General features: G+C 40.8%; 1 protein-coding gene across 1 annotated transcript in view; it reads right to left on the bottom strand.

The window, feature by feature from the left end:
* The window catches only part of PPP2CB (protein phosphatase 2 catalytic subunit beta), a 147550-nt gene that overhangs the window by 132277 nt on the left and 1334 nt on the right, over positions 1–13939 (bottom strand). The window lies entirely within an intron of this gene.

Raw genomic sequence — 13939 nt, 5'->3', positions numbered from 1 at the left:
CTTCCTTCTGATATAACTTCCAGCAAAAACACAAGTTACATTGGAAGGAGGGACTCAGCCAGAAGGGAAAAAAGGTGCTGTTGGACCTGGCAAAAGGGGAAGGGAAGGGAGAAGAGGTGTTGTTGGACCTGGCAAAAGGGGCACAATGCGCGGCAGCAGCAAAGAAAGCAAATAGAATGTTAGGCATGATAAAGAAAGGAATCACGAGTAGATCGGAGAAAGTTATAATGTCGCTTTATAGGGCAATGGTCAGACCACACTTGGAATACTGTGTCCAACATTGGTCTCCCAACCTAAAGAAGGATATAAAGCTGCTGGAGAAGGTGCAGAGACAAGCAACAAAGCTAATAAAAGGTATGGAGAACTTGGCATACGAGGAACGACTTAGGAGACTGGGATTCTTCTCCCTTGAGAAAAGGAGACTGCGAGAGGATATGATCGAGACTTTCAAAATGCTGAAAGGAATCAACAAAATAGAGCAGGAAAAAAATTTATTTACAATGTCCAATGTGACATGGACAAGAGGACATGGACTGAAGCTAAAGGGGGACAAGTCCAGGACAAATATCAGGAAGTTCTGCTTCACGCAATGAGTGGTGGACACCTGGAATGCTCTCCCAGAGGAGGTTATTGCGGAATCCACCATTCTAGGATTTAAAAGCAAACTAGATGCACATCTCCTAACGAGAGGCATAGTGACTAAAATTACGCCAGGTGTACACCTGGCTGGGTCTCTTCGTATGCGGATCGCCGGACTTGATGGACCGAAGGTCTGATCCAGAGATGGCAGTTCTTATATTCTTAGGTGCTGCATGCTGGAGGAATCCACCATTGGTTGCGCAAAACTGCTGAATAGCAGGAGCCAGTGGAGAAGTGTAGCCATAGCTTTAGAGTTGGAAGGAGCTTTCTGGAATCCCACTGGCCCGTCACCATATTGAAAAGCTGCGGGTGGAATGGTAAAAAGGAGGACAGCATAGTAGAATGGTCCATGACCGAACACTAAGATGTAGAAGGCCAAGCGTCCATTTTAAGCCCTTTCAAGGCATCAGCATGAAAAAGTGGACAGAGATATACCTAAAAAGTCTGCAGATGATGAGGTCCTCAACCAAATATGGACACTTCGAGTTATTGCACTGACAAGTCCCTGCAAGGGTAGCAGCATCCAAAAGAGAGACAATATCAGGAGACAGAATAGGCATAATATCCATGCAAGAACTAATGCGATCAAGATCAGTCGTAGCCGTTCTGTTGTTAATTTAGCACAATCCATACATGCAGTCGACAGATTAGGGGCTGAGTACTTCATCCCAATCGATTTGCAACAAAATCAAGCGGTTTTAAGGCAGAAATCAAACTTTGAAAAAAGACTGATTAAAATTCAAGATGGCTGTCGCCAGCGAATTCACACCAAAAATGGCAAAAATAAAGATAATCTAAAAATAAGAAATTGCAATTTGGGGTTTGGGGAGGTAGGATACCTGAATCCTACCCTCAAGAAACTTTGAAAAATTAGGTTTTGCAGAGTTCCACAAACCACCCCAGAAGCTCCAACAGAAAATAATGGAGGTGTACTTACAGTCTGAAATGCCTGCCTGCCAGCTGTTACACTGCAGCTGAATGGAGAAAAGGATTTTCTGCCTCAGAAACTGCTCTAAATGACCAAACTTGAAGATCTTTGGCCTGCCAGTCGGACAGACACCGACTGTAGCTTCAACCTCCACAGAAACTCTCCACACAACCAGGAGTGGGAAACATAGCCTGCGCCCTGAAACCCAGAGGGATATTTCACTCAGGACACATTCAGCCTATGCTTAAACCCCTGACAATACCAGAGGGCAAGCAAACTCCCAGGGGAATGGCCCCAGAGTCTGAGAAGGGTGGCACAAGCAGGACTACTCCACAGATACACTGAAGTTTTTCTGTGCAGCAGTCCAGTTCTGCGACACTGAGTCCTTTCCACCAGAAGAGGACACCACATAGGGTCTCATGGCACTGAAGCCACTGGAAAAAAATGAACTTTGAGTGAAAGAAATAAGAAAAAGATGCAGAGCAGATCAAAAGACGGATTTCTGCACGGATTGCTTGCACAAATTGAAATTGTAGGGGGCACTCACTCTCTAAGGTAGGAAGAGCACATGCTCGGAAAAATGTTTGGATTTCTGCATCTCTCTAATTGCGGGAAGTGATTGAACACCTAGAGCTTGGAATCCAGAAGGGACATAACAGAATGTTACATTCCAAATTTTGCACATTAAGTTAGTATCAGGGGTTGTATTAATCCCTAAAATTTCAATTCTCTTGGAGGCGTTGGCCTGTAGTGGATAAGACAAAGATACCATTTTGTGTTACGCATTTTGGGTTACTCCGGGAGTGACCTACATTCGACAACCTCTAGGTCTCAAACCAACAGAGATCTAGCTGAAGTATTTTACATGGTTTCATTTAACATAGTAGATGACAGTAGATAAAGACCCGAATGGTCCATCCAGTCTGCCCAACCTGATTCAATTTAAATTTGTTTTTAATTTTTTCTTCTTAGCTATTTCTGGGCAAGAATCCAAAGCTCCACCCGGTACAGTGCTTGGGTTCCAACTGCTGAAATCTCCGTTAAACCTACTCCAGCACATCTATACCCTCCCAGCCCATCCTCCACCAAACAGCCATATACAGACACAGACTGTGCAAGTCTGACCAGTACTGGCCTTAGGTCTTCAATATTTACTATTATTTTCTGATTCTAGATCCTTTGTGTTCATCCCACACTTCTTTGAACTCAGTCACAGTTTTACACTCCACCACCTCTCTCGGGAGCGCATTCCAGGCATCCACCACCCTCTCCGTAAAGTAGAATTTCCTAACATTGCCTTTGAATCTACCACCCCTCACCTCAAATTATGTCCTCTGGTTTTACCATTTTCCTTTCTCTGGAAAAGATTTTGTTCTACGTTAATACCCTTCAAGTATTTGAACGTCTGAATCATATCTCCCCTGTCTCTCCTTTCCTCTAGGGTATACATATACAGGGCTTCCAGTCTCTCCTCATACATCTTCTGGCGCAAGCCTCCTATCATTTTCGTTGCCCTCCTCTGGACCGCTTCAAGTCTTCTTACATCCTTCTCCAGATACGATCTCCAAAACTGAACACAATACTCCAAGTGGGGCCTTACCAATGACCTGTATAGGGGCATCAACACCTTCTTCCTTTTACTGGCTACGCCTCTCTTTATACAGCCCAGCATCCTTCTGGCAGCAGCCACTGCCTTGTCACACTGTTTTTCCGCCTTTAGATCTTCGGACACATTTCACCCCAAGGCCCCACTCCCTGTCCGTGCATATCAGCTTATCTCCTCCCAGCATATACGGTTCCTTCCGATTATTAATCCCCAAAAGCATTACTCTGCATTTCTTTGCATTGAATTTTAGTTGCCAGGCATTAGACCATTCCTCTAACTTTTGCAGATCCTTTTTCATATTTTGCACTCCCTCTTCGGTGTCTACTCTGTTACAAATCTTGGTATCATCTGCAAAAAGGCACACTTTTCCTTCTAACCCTTCAGCAATGTCACTTACAAACATATTGAACAGGATTGGCCCCTGAGGGACCCCACTACTCACCTTTCCTTCCTACAAGTGACTTCCATTAACCACCACCCTCTGGCGTCTATCCGACAGCCAGTTTCTAACCCAGTTCACCACTTTGGGTCCTAACTTCAGCTCTTCAAGTTTGCTCAACAGCCTCCTATGAGGAACTATATCAAAGGCTTTGCTGAAATCTAAGTAAATTACATCTAGCATATGTCCTCGATACAGCTCTCTGGTAACCCAATCAAAAAATTCAATCATTTGGCACGATTTACCTTTTGTAAAGCCATGTTGCCTCAGATCCTGTAACCCATTAGATTCAAGGAAGTACACTATCCTTTCTTTCAGCAGCACTTCCATTATTTTTCCAACAACTGAAGTGAGGTTCACTGGCCTGTAGTTTCCTGCTTCATCCCTGTGACCACTTTTATGACTATTGACCACATCCGCTCTCCTCCAATCCCCAGAAATCACTCCCGTCTCCAGAGATTTGTTGAACAAGTCTTTAATAGGACTCGCCAGAACCTCTGAGCTCCCTTAGTATCCTGGGGTGGAACCCGTCTGGTCCCATTGCTTTGTCCACTTTCAGTTTTTCAAGTTGCTCATAAACACTTTCCTCCATGAAAGGCGCAGAATCTACTCCATTTTCTCGTGTAACTTTGACAGACAGTCTCGGTCCTTCTCCAGGATTTTCTTCTCTGAACACAGAAGTATTTGTTCAGCACATTTGCTTTTTCCTCATCACTCTCCACATATCGGTTGCCAGCATCTTTTAGTTTAGCAATTTCATTTTTCATCTTCCTCCTTTCAGTAATATATCTGAAAAAATTTTTGTCTCCCTTTTTTGCATTTTTAGCCATTTGTTCTTCCGCCTGTGCTTTCGCCAGACGTATCTCTCTCTTGGCTTCTTTCAGTTTCACCCTGTAGTCCTTTTTGCACTCCTCTACTTGGTTTTTTTTATATTTCACGAACGCCAACTCTTTCACCTTTATTTTTTCCGCCACTAGTTTGGAGAACCATATCGGCTTCCTTTTTCTCTTGTTTTTATTGATTTTCTTCACATAAAGGTCCGTAGCCATTTTTATCACTCCTTTCCACTTAGACCACTGTCTTTCCACTTCTCTTACGTCCTCCCATCCTAACAGCTCTTTCTTTAGGTACTCTCCCATTGCATTGAAGTCTGTACGTTTGAAATCTAGGACTTTAAGTAACGTGCGGCTGCTCTCCATTTTAGACGTTATATCAAACCAAACCGTTTGATGATCGCTACTTCCCAGGTGAGCACCCACTCAAACATTAGATACTCTCTCCATTTGTGATGACCAGATCCAATATCGCTTTTTCCCTTGTGGGTTCCGTCACCATTTGTCTGAGCAGAGTCTCTTGAAAGGCATCAACAATCTCCCTACTTCTTCAGGTTGAAATCTCCCAACGGCAGAACCTCCTCTTTCCTTCCAAACTTTTGGATATCCACAATCAGATCCTTATCAATTTGCTGCGATTGAGTCGGAGGTCTGTAGACTACACCCATGTAGATAGAAGGCTATAGGGAATATCCACACAAAATTATTCAATTTGGAGAAGGTTGAGTGGGGATAATTTTTAATACTGGACCACTTGACATGGAATGACCCTATTTCTTTGGTGTTTACTACAAGCAAGGTGTGGCTTCTTGGACATTTGGTTTAATTTACAGTATGTTTATTATTTTTGGCCAGTTATTATGGATTTGGCATTTGTGTTGCATGTGTGAACAAGGTATTCTGTTAACATGATTTTCCTATATAGCATTCTTTAATAATTTGGCTTGTTCAGTTTTCTCGATAGTGGGGTTTTGATGATCCTTGTTCTGTATTATTTGTGATTTATAAAATGACAGTTGTGTTGAATATTGTACTGAGCTAAGTTAACAAAACATCTACTCCTAGCAGGTCCAGCTCTATCACCGAGGAACCGTTTTCACAACAGTTCACATAACCCTGCCTTTCAGCTCCTAAGGCTCTCACAATCAGCCTTTGCATATTTATTTGTTTTAAAAAGTCAAATCTCTATCCTTGGCTCTAGGTAAAGTCTACACAACTACAATATTTTGATAAAAGTACAGCAAATACACGGCTAACAATCATAATTGAAGGGACACGTATCAAGTCCTTAGGCCATGCTTTCAAGCTGTAAGAAAGCCAGACCCTGTTTGTCTTTCTCTCTTTGAAAATACTACAAGGACATTTATGTTTGAACAGAGATGTTGTGAAGTGAATTCAATTGTTTTGTTAAGCCGTATTTACAGACAGCTTTAGTTAAGAAGCTCTGCTGGTCAAGGCTTTTTCTGACCTTTTGGACTCCAGCCAGAGATAGAGGAAAATGCTGATGTCTTTAAAGTTTCATGTGACCTGTGTCCATATATGGTTTGTGTTTACGTCACATGCTGACAACACTGATTCATGTAAAAGATATAAAAGGAATGTGAAGCTGATAATAAAGCGGACATGTTTTGGAAGATGATTTCTGGTCTTTAAGATATGTCCCCAGGTACCTGACTTCCAAATGACAGAGACAGAGAAAGTATGGGGCAGGAATTGGGACCTAAATCCTTTTCAGTTGGGGGCTCGTCCGGGATGGGCAGATGATATCACCAATATTTTGTGAGTATTTCTGAATTTTTTCTGTTCTTTAATACTCACTGGGTAGTGGTGACCTGTACCCACCCCTTATTTTAAGTTCAAGTTTTGGGTTCTATTATGGAGATTTTTGGGGGGAAAATTCTCGGGGTACTTTCGGTAAGCGCCCCTTGTGAATATAAGCAGCTGCCATTCTTTCGGGAAGAATGAAATTATTTATAGAACCCCCCTGCCCACTCTGTCATTTGTAAGGTTAAAACTTTTATAGAGTATAAGATTTTATTGTCTCTTATTACTGTACCTCGCTTATAAGGTAAGATAAGCGAATATTTTTGCATTGTTATATTGTTTTTGTAATGAGTCATAAAGGCACTTAGGATTCTCCTAGACAAATGAGACTTGTACGGCTGTGTGTGTATGACATTCTTCCTTCAGCTCACATCTTCCTGTGTCACCAATGTTTAACACTGAGGTAGGACGTGCTGTTATGTGGAATGAATTGCAAGCGCTGTTTGAATCAGTCTAAGATCTTTCCTTCACAGCTTGTATACAAGCAGCTTTCATTATCAGGGTCCGTGCATGAATGCTTTTGCCCCTTCCCCCAGACTTCTCAGTTTGGGCTTACACTGACCCCCCTATAGTGCTTCTTTGAAGTTACTCATTCTTGTTTTTATCAAGCAGTACGGTGAGAATCATGATTCCACTGCTTGTTACTGTTGTGAAAGCTGATGGCATTCCCCGTTTCGTCCTAGATTTTAGGGCTGTTAATGTTTTGGTAATTCTCATTGCACTTATGTTTCTTCCACCATTTCACCGGCAGCCAATGATTTTTTTTTCTGTCATTGTCCTAAAGAATGTTTTATTTTGGTCCCTGTTGGTGAGGCTTTTCAGCTCTTTTTTGCCTTCACCTTTACGCAACAGTATACCTCGTGTGGAATGCCCCAGGGCTATGTTGACTCCATTGTCCTTCGGGCTATTCTACAGTCATGCACTGCCCCTCATGGTCCTGCCCTCATTTTGTACAACTTTTTGTGTTCCATAATTCAGGAGACCTGTCAGGCTGATAGTTTGCACCTTTTATAATGGTTATCTGTGTGTGGTCACAAGGTGTCACGAAATAAACTGCACTGGTATAAATGTGAAGTGAAATACCTGGGTTTTGTCCTGTCTCATGGTCAGAGGAAAATCTGCACTTTCCGCACTGCTGCTGTTCTGGGTCTGCCCCGCCCAGCTACCAAGAAAGACATGCTTACTTTTCTTGCTGATTGGTCACTGCCGCCAATGGATCTCTGCTTGTTCCTTCTATGACCAGATTCTGAGACAGACCCTGGTTTCTGAAATGACTGCTCTTATCCGATGGACTCATGAAATGTGCTTTGGTTTCTAGCTCAGGTTTGAGTTTTCCTGCTTATGCCCACATGTTTTATCTCTTTGTTTGGGACTATTGTAACACCATGAAGGGAGAACATGGCGGTAAGTTACGCTCTGTTGCCTTTTTTTTCTATAGTCACTCCTGTTCAAGAAAGCCCTGGCTGCTTGTGCTATGGTGGTAGAGATGGTTACTCCTCTGACCCTAGGTCACCCCATTACCCTTCACACTTTTCACGATGTCCAAGCCCTTCTTTTAAATGGGCTCCTGGGTCTCACGGGTGAACAGGATTCTCTTCCCTTCAGTCCTTTGTTACCCCCCCCCCCCTCTGAACTTGATGCCTGGCGTTTGGCAGGTGCCCAAAGCCGCCCTTTTGGACGGACTTTGGTGCAAAGAGGGGAAACCCTGGATACCAGCTGCTAGCTCTCCCTTATTCATTGCCCAATATCATGGTATTGGTTATCGTAGTGCTCGCTCGACATTTTAACTTCTTGCTAGTGATATTTTCATTCTTGACCTTTTGCTCCTTGATACAGATATATATAGCTCGATAATTACAGCTGGCACGTTTGTGAATTGAAAACAAATTGGAAAATACAATTCCTTTCTAGTGTTTTAGCTGAAATTAGGATGTTGCTAATTTAAAATGTTTTTTCCGGATGTATACATAGCCATCCCAGATCAGTTTTGGCACAGATATTTCTAATGTTTTCCAAGGGTCCTCTTTATCACTACAGAGATAGAGACGCTCCAAAGAGACATTAGCTTTATGCCTTTTTCCAAATATGAGATGGTTATGATATACATTATTTGTAGTTTTGGTTTTTTATATCAATGTGTTTATATGCAGAGTTAAATTCAGCCCTGCACACTTGACAGATGGAGTAATGGCTCCACGCTTAAAACTTTATGTTTTGTCTGTGTCATGTCTATTTGTTTTAATTTAGTGGGTACCCCAGGATACATAATATTGGCCATTTCTAGAGCTCTTTTTCCACTTCTTACTAGCCTAACTGCGCAATGTTCTTTTACTTATAGCTTTTATATTCTGAATATAGTTTAGTTAAGGGTTATATGTTTAAGAAAATGTTTTACTCTATACAGCGTTTATTTCGTGGTGTTCCCTACATATGATCCATTCAGTATACATTTCTGAATACATTCAGTACATCAGTATGGTCTCTCTGAAGTGCATAATAGTTATATGCAGCACGCAAAAACATATCCTTTTGGATTGTTCAATTAAGAACCTTAAGTAACTGAGTATTGTCTCTCTTTTGCCATAGCTATATCAAGTAAATGAATTGGTATTGTTACATGTTGCCACATTCAGTACAGGCAACATGGTTTCTCTTGTTTTCTATCTCTTATTTGGATCACATTGGAGTACAGCTGCTGAATGATATTTGGAATACTTTTCAAGCATCTCTTTTCAAGTATCTCTTTCTGTATGCACAGACATCTGGCTGCTCTCCCTTTGAGGTTCTCACAGGATGACCTTTCCCCGCCCCATGGGTAGATTTTCCCTTGATACAGGAGGAATACGTCCAAAAGCTAATTGAAATATTAGGGCTTGTTCAAAGAAACGTGTCTTGCACTTCTCCTTTCTCTCCACAGATTCCTACCCATTTTTTCCAGCCTGGTGATTGTCCAGAAGCTTTCCAAGGATCGGAAGCAGACGGATTTCCCCTTTGGCCTTCCCACTACTGTGATCGCTGTGACCAGGCCCGCTGCACTCACTGAGGAGTGTCCTGTTTGGATCCACGCAAGTCGCTTGAAGAGGGTTAAACTAAAACCACAGAAGCAAGTCTTCCCTGCGCAGATTTCACCTCCTCCAGTGGAACAACATGATGATCTCATTGCAGCATTCTACCAACTTTATTATTCTCTTACTGGCAACGCTGTTGCTAGTTTTTCTCCCTGTATGGATCATTTCTAACTGGGTCTACAGGGATGATGTGTTTTGGTCCACGACACTTTCTGCCCATACCCATCTGTAAATGACACTCCTGCTGTAAACAGCACCCCCGGCATCTCTTTGCGAACACACGTTAAGCTGGACTACTCCCTCGCAAAGGCTGTCCTTCAATTGGAATCCAGAAAGACAGACAGTATGCTACCCTTTGGTATAATTCCAGCAGTGTGCAAGTTGCCACCTTCTCCTTTGAGTATTGTGACATTGTGGACTGTTCATCAATTGATATTCCAAGGCTGTGCCATTGGTCCTCAGAGATTCCTAAAAACTAAAGACATATGTATATATATATGTGTTACTGACTCACGTTGGGGGGATAAGTGTGCATTCTGGGGAGCGGTAGGGTGGAATATTGATACTGACTGGGCTTATAAACTAGAAAATACTCTGGATAAAACAGTGGACCAAAATGGTAAATCACTGCTTACTTGTATGACCCTTCATAAGGTTGGAAACTGTTATAGGAAAAGTGTTCCTGCACAAATTATTAAGCTTTCTCTTACTATTGACAACCCTAGACCTATTGATGAAGGTATGTACATTATGGACATGTGGTTTAAGGGTGGGTCTAGCTATCCGACCCATCAGTTTTCTTATGAGATCTATCTACCTCCTCTAATTTTACCTATCCCCTTTGTGCGTTTTGGTGTTTTAAATACCCTTTGCTGCCAGGACAGCAAAAGCTTGATATTGCCGTTACCATCTATAAGGGCAATTACACATGTCATGTTTCTAATCTGACACAGGGTAGTTTTGTAGGTAATTTACCCCCAGGTTATTGTTCTGTCTTGGCTCATAGGTATGCCCCATTGTTGCTGCATCAGATTTGATATTTACTGGCTTTATGGAGACTTTTGGCTCCCTGTTAAGCTACCCAGCCAGTGGATAGGCCAGTGCACTTTAGCTAAGGTTACCATGTTCCTGCATATTTTTCTGAAAGGCATCCTTCCTATTCACATGGTTTTTCCTTTTATTTGTCTCGATATAAATCTGATCGCATGTATACATAGATGCTATAGGGGTCCCAAGAGGGGTCCCAGATGAATTTAAGGCCCGAGCTCAGGTTAAGGCTGGGTTTGAGTTCCTTATTCCCTTTATTACTATTAATAAGAATGTTGATCGGATTAGTTAAATTTATTATAATCAGCAACGCTTTGTGAACTATTCTAGGGACGCCTTGCAAGAAGTATTACTTATCAATTAGGCTCCACTTCTCAGATGGTTTTCAAAATCATATGGCCCTAGATATGATTCTAGCTGAGAATTCTGTTAAATTCTCCTCAGTACTTTAAGCTGTTGTACTTTTCTTTCTGACAATATAGGTCCTACTATGGCCATTCAGAAATTAGTAGACCTCTTTGCTGAGCTCAAATGTAACTCTGATTTATCTAATTCTTGGGATCAGCACTTTAGTTGAATGCAGGGTTGGGTAAAAGACCTTTTTATTGTTATAATCTCTATTATTATCTGAACTCTTGTTTTTGACTGCTCATGTACTCGTATTACAGCTCCTAAAAAAACCCTCCTTGAGAGACATATCTAGAGTATCACTCCCTTCCAGCTCATGACGTATTCCAGTATTTATGACGTCATTTTCATGACGTAAGAGGGGATTGAAGGGACACGTATCAAGTCCTTAGGCCATGTTTTCAAGCTGTAAGAAAGCCAGATCCTGTTTGTCTTTCTCTCTTTGAAAATACTACAAGGACATTTATGTTTGAACAGAGATGTTGTGAAGTGAATTCAATTGTTTTGTTAAGCCGTATTTACAGACAGCTTTAGTTAAGAAGCTCTGCTGATCAAGGCTTTTTCTGACCTTTTGGACTCCAGCCAGAGGAAAATGCTGATGTCTTTAAAGTTTCATGTGACCTGTGTCCATATATGGTTTGTGTTTACGTCACATGCTGACACATGCTGACAACACTGATTCATGTAAAAGATATAAAAGGAATGTGAAGCTGATAATAAAGCGGACATGTTTTGGAAGATGATTTCTGGTCTTTAAGATATGTCCCCAGGTACCTGACTTCCAAATGACAGAGAAAGTATGGGGAAGGAATTGGGACCTAAATCCTTTTCAAATAATAACACTAATACATAATTTATAGCATCAGTCTAGACAGCAAATTACCCATTAAAAAAATTACACAGTCCAATATTACTACTTCATAATCAATAAACACAAACAATCTTCTTAGGCCTCAGCTCCAAACACGTCATTGCCGATAGGGATTTACATATCTAATCATCATTGGTCTCTATAAATTTTAATCTTCAAGATAATTTTTTTAACGAGCTTCAAAATATTTTTTTTATATTTTTACTTATCTTAAAAGATGTAAACTTTCTTCTGTAAAAATTTGATCAGTCAGGTCATGGATAACAAACAGCAGTGAAGCACCGCTGGAGACGCCAGTGGCATTGCTTAAAGGGGATATGCCTTAAGACAGCAGTAATTGTGAAACATGATTCATTTCGGTTTGTTATTACCGAACCGACTGTGATCAAATTCTTACAAAAGAAAGTTTATAGCTTTTAAGATAAGTAAAATATTCTCACAGCAGCCAATTAGCTACCAGCTCTGTTTGGGCAGGAGCGAAGGAAGGTTGCTTCTGCCACAGTTCACTGCTGGACCACCAGGGATTTAACAGGTACGTGGAGGGGGTGGGAGGGACATAAAAGTTGTTTAAAGTTGGCTGGGGCAGGAGACGGAAGGAATCCCTCCTGTCTTGGCCCACCACTGAACCACCAGTGATTTAAAAAGGTCCGGGGACAAATAAAGCTAATGGACTCCATATTTTGTTAAATAAAACACTAAACCCAAACATTCTGCATTCATTCTCTCATATTTATATGTATTACATACATTTGTCCACCAAAATGTATAATTTAACCTGTCATGATTTTTCCAGTTTGTTGTGATCATTTGAACCGCAATTCCAGTTAAAATCAAGAAAAGACAGCTTTTAAATTTATCAAGGGGAGTTTTAACATGACTATTGCTTCATATGTTCATGGAATATCTGATTCTAAGACTATATTTATTTGTCCCCAAATTGACTTCCAAAAACCAAATATCAGCGGACAAGAAAATAACAGATGATCTAAAGTCCCTATGTCAGTATGACAGTGCCAGCATCTATTTGATCTAGAACTATCTAATTTTTGTAACCAAACTGGGGTCCAAAAAATTCTATGCAATAAAAATAACCATGTTTGTCTCACATTAAAATATAATATGTTCCCTTCTGAGTTTTTTCATTACACATCTGGGATGGGATGGGGGGTAGGGTAGGGAAAAGTAATGAAAATACAGGTATTAATTCTTCATATCAAAGATGTTTAATATTGTCAATATTAATAACTGATGGAAAGGGGTTGGGTTTAGCTATGATTCTATAATATTATTGTTTGAGATAGTGTATTTGTTATATTTTGTTATTTTCAATCTAAATGTATTACACTATTGTAACTAAATAAAATAATAAAAATGTTAAACAAATAAATAAATAAATAAAATAAAAAGATCTGGGGGGGAGCAGGAGGGAGATAAAATTTGTTAAAATTAGCTGGGGAAGAAGATGGGAGGAATTGCTCCTGTCTTGGCTCACCAGGTCTTACTACAGGCCCAGCAAAGGCCTACAACAGGTTCAGGAAGGGGGCAGGTCAGCGCTGATACGAATATAAACTGAGAGCCCCATTTTTGAGCCCCAAAATCTCAGTTTATATGCGAATATATATGTATTATTAATAAGGTAGAAGATTTTAAACTTCTCTCCAGTGGACTGGGAAGCAAACATACCAACATTGAATTAATATAATTAAATTAAATGGGCTAATCAGGAATCTATCAGTCCAGTTTCAGATGGCTTTGCATACTTTTATATAGGAGGTCTGCTCAAAAAGTTCCAGGGCTGATTTTATAAAAATTTATTAAACAATCTTACAACTTATTCCATTGGGTCCCCTTCAAAGTACTCCCTCCACCACCTATACACTTTTCACAAAGTTGTTTCCAATTCTGGAAACTGTCCTTAAATGCATCTTTACGAATTGCCAAAAGTTGCTGTAACAAATTTTGTTTTGTCTTTTCAACAGTGTTGAATGCTTTCCTTTCAGCATGGATTTAAGTTTAGGAAACAAGAAGTCAGCAGGGGGCGAAGTCATGAAGCTGGGGAAGAACTGTCATCACGTTTTTTGCGCAAAATTCACAAATTTTGACAGCGGCGTGAGCGAGTGTGTTGTGATGTAGGAACCACAACTGCTCCCTCCAAAGTTTGAGCCTCTTCCTCATGATTCTCTCTCAGGGAGTCATTTCAACATTTTCAGGTAGTAATTTTGGTTGAGTTTGTCCTTGTGGCAGAAATTCATAGTGAACAAGCTGCGACTGTCAAA

This window comes from Geotrypetes seraphini, chromosome 1 (assembly GCF_902459505.1).
Source record: "Geotrypetes seraphini chromosome 1, aGeoSer1.1, whole genome shotgun sequence".
Taxonomy (NCBI): domain Eukaryota; kingdom Metazoa; phylum Chordata; class Amphibia; order Gymnophiona; family Dermophiidae; genus Geotrypetes; species Geotrypetes seraphini.
This window is presented reverse-complemented; position numbering and strand designations above follow the sequence as displayed.